The sequence below is a fragment of the Onychomys torridus genome, chromosome 8 (genome assembly GCF_903995425.1).
Source record: "Onychomys torridus chromosome 8, mOncTor1.1, whole genome shotgun sequence".
Classification (NCBI taxonomy): domain Eukaryota; kingdom Metazoa; phylum Chordata; class Mammalia; order Rodentia; family Cricetidae; genus Onychomys; species Onychomys torridus.
Window position 1 is genome coordinate 27,124,718 of NC_050450.1, and position 3,533 is coordinate 27,128,250.

The window sequence follows — 3,533 nt, forward strand, 5'->3', positions numbered from 1 at the left end:
GTGTAATTCTATGGGGGAGGTATGTATATGGCCTCACTCTGCAATTCACTCCCACTTACTCATACTTCCAGTGAAACATGTGTGATCGCTCAGCTTCCTGCTCCTGCCTCCATCCCTGCCACTTGTTGCAATGCATCCTTGCCCATGGTCCACTCATCCCTCTAGAACTGTAACATCCCCCCACATGCACACACACAAATCACTCCCTACTAGAAAGTCCTTATAGTCATGGTGTTTTATTACACCAATAGAAAAATAACTACTCCAGGCAAGAACAACTGTAGAAAAAGCTTCAGTACCTCAAGAGATTTTTGTTATGTCTTTGTATTATTTTTACCTTTCTCTGTCTTCCTTGGTGTAGTGTAATTATTCTCGTTATCAAAGAAATACGTCTTTCATTTTATTATGGGCATCAGTATTTCATTCTTTCTTCACAGAGCATTTTCCATTCAGAACTGGGCAGGAGGACTTTCTACTGAAATCAGACTTTAAAGTGCTGTCCTCCAAAGAATTATGACTGTAAATATAAATGCTGCCTTTTCTTCTAATCACAACATGTTAGATTTTATAACGTTGTTTTATAGATCACTGTCCTCTTTCTAAGAGTAGTTTAATAATCACTGAAAACTTCAAGTTCAACTCTGAGAAGGACTTGAATTTCCTGATGAGTCCTGCTCACAGAACCACAGTGAATTGCCAGCAACTATGGATGCTCTCACCAAGCTTCTAAAATAAATTAGGTGAGTATCCTCAATACACAGCTAGTGCATAGTTCCCACCTCTCTTTGAGCTTCCTTAGCCCAAGTTATTGCTGTCAACATGTGAACCCTTTGAGTTTATCTATCAAGTCAACTACATCCTTGAGGCTTGGTGTACTGAAATCTAAGGTGGGTCTTGAAATGACCATATGAAACTCCTGTTGATTCTAACAGGCTTCAGTTTTCTCTTGTGGGATCCTATATACATTCTTCCATTTAAACTCAGCCTTCCTTTCTGAATGAGTAACTAGCTGGCTTCACCTATTTTATAAATTATTCCCTCATGCCAGGTCCAATCCCAAGAAGACTCTTTCATCTCCCTTGTAAGGCTCCCATGTGTCGTCTCAAGCCTTAGTTGTCACAGCCTAACTGTAGCAGAGGAATCCGAGGTACTGAGAAATGGCATACAAATTTTTACTCAGCAGCTGAGTGTTTATTGCTAGGCTAAATTTGAGGTGCATGATTTATATGTCTGCTTATAATCACGCCAGGGGTGCAATGTTGAAGTTTTGCTATAGTGACATAAAGGTTGAATGAGTTAATATTGGTGCAGTGTTTCTGCACTCTAGACACTCTATACTTTTTGCTACTCCTCTAAGTTTATTTGAACGTAAATGTACTTCTCAAGGAGCAACAAGGTAGAAGACACAGGTAACTGCTGCAATATATTGTTTCTACTCCAGTATCCTCCAAGGAATAAAAAAAAAATCTCACTTCCATCATTTTCTACTTAGAAAAAAACTGCTGAAGTTGTAGGAGAAAATAAGGGTTTAGGAAAGCGATGGAAAAAAAAGACTAAAAAGACTGTGATTCATCTCAATATGAACATGACAAATAAAGACACGTTATATAGTCAATCAATATTGATCATTTACTTTAAGCCAGAGGGGGGAGGGGAAAGACATTTTAAAATGAGAGAATTTTGACACAGACACAATGGTAAAGATGGATAATAATCATTTTCCTTCACATGGGGTCATGGAGATCAATGAATCTGTATCCACAACTCTATTTTGTGGTACTATTAGCAATATATTCTCATTTTTTTAACATTACATTTGAGAAATGGCATATAAGAGTGTTTAAATAATTCTAATTTGAATTCATATTTGATGGATATTTAGAATCTCACTGTAATCAAGATATAGTCACCATTTAATGTCAGGCATTTTAATATATGCAACACTGTTTTCTGTTTCTCCCTCTTACTTGTCTGAGTTCTTTTATGCTTTGTGTGAACAGAATTGCCTTGCTGTTGGGTGTCAATAGTTGGCTGCTCCCTATCACAAGCATAACCATCCTTGTAGTCACTTAACTTCTTCTGTTCTTTATTTTAATAATTTAAAGCAATGAAATTTAACAATCCCATGTCAATATACATTATTATACTAATTTGAGGTTAAATCTTTGAAGCTAAGGGACTATAACTGCCTTGCCTGTAATTAACAGAATTTAGAATACCTTACAGAATTAACATTTATCCATAATTATAAAAGCCAACATGAATATATATTCCACCTGTCTTCAAAATCTCTGTGCATTAACATTAAGTTACAGTAGTTAGAAAACATAAAAAAAATAAAGGTTAGATGAATAAGTTGGCAACATAAGCCATAGATAGAGCATGTGCAAAATAATGGATTCAAGTTCTTATAGTTTAAGATGAAGACAGCAGAGAGAGCTCAGAATCCCTACTAGATGTCACAGGATAAACAGAGGTGACATTAAGAAAAGTCAACAGCACTTGAGAAATGACTTTATTTCTATGTGAGTGATGCAATCAAGAAGGCAGAAACATAAACTTAGATTTAGCTGGGAAATTCCCTTTAAAATTAATAGAATCTGCCAGTAGAGCAAATGGAGTCTTGGAGAATCTTACAAAAACTGAAAGAACTTTGATTTTTTTTTTTTTTTTTTTTTTTGGTCTCAGACATTTTTCCAGCTCATTTCCATAAAAACATAATATAAAAGGCAATGCCACCACCATCCCTTCCTAGGGGTGTTCCATCTAGTTGGTCTCAGCTGCTCCCAATGATTCATAGTTCATCACATGATTTGTGCAGGGCATGGCCACGTAGATCTGTATGCTTACTGCAAAGTTTGTCTTTAACATTGTCAGGCTCTTAGGAAAAGAACTCAAAAGTTCATCTTCATACTCTTCCACGACACTCTTACAGGCATACTTGAGCATGTACAATTCTGAATCTATTCAGATGCCCTGTAAGACTAGTTTACTGGATTCTCCATTCCCACCCACATGTACATAGTTCTTGCAGTGGGTGGAAGGGTCAATATGTTCCCCATACTCCTTCATGATGTCACACCTCCTCAAGTAACTCTGGGATGTGGGCCTCTGAGCAGGCATAAGGTACCTCCACAACTGACTGGCTGCCATCTGGACTGATTCTGAAGGATCCCATCTGAATGGTCTTCTTGGGGTCCACCTGGGCAATTTCCCACTCTAATTCATCCACCATAGCCCGGAAAGCTCCACAGTGTAAATTCTGGCTCCTTCAAGCCCAGGCAATTCCCAGCAGGACCCCCAAAAGTATGGCTAGCCAAACCCATCCTTATATCTGTAGTGTAATGGGGTCCTCCATTTCTGCTCCTACAGCTGCCACCATGGCCTAGGCATTGGAAAGCTGCTGGACTCTCAAAAGATATTTTTTTTAAAGCAGCGATCTCACACAGACAGAACCTGAGATTTTTTCTTTCTCAGTATCTATTACACTATATCTGGATATTTATAATATAACTACTTTGTATAATATACTA

At 37.7% G+C, this 3,533-nt stretch overlaps 1 pseudogene; it reads right to left on the reverse strand.

The window, feature by feature from the left end:
• Positions 1–2,794: 2,794 nt before the first annotated feature.
• Positions 2,795–3,328, reverse strand: LOC118590302 (annotated as a pseudogene).
• Positions 3,329–3,533: the final 205 nt, after the last annotated feature.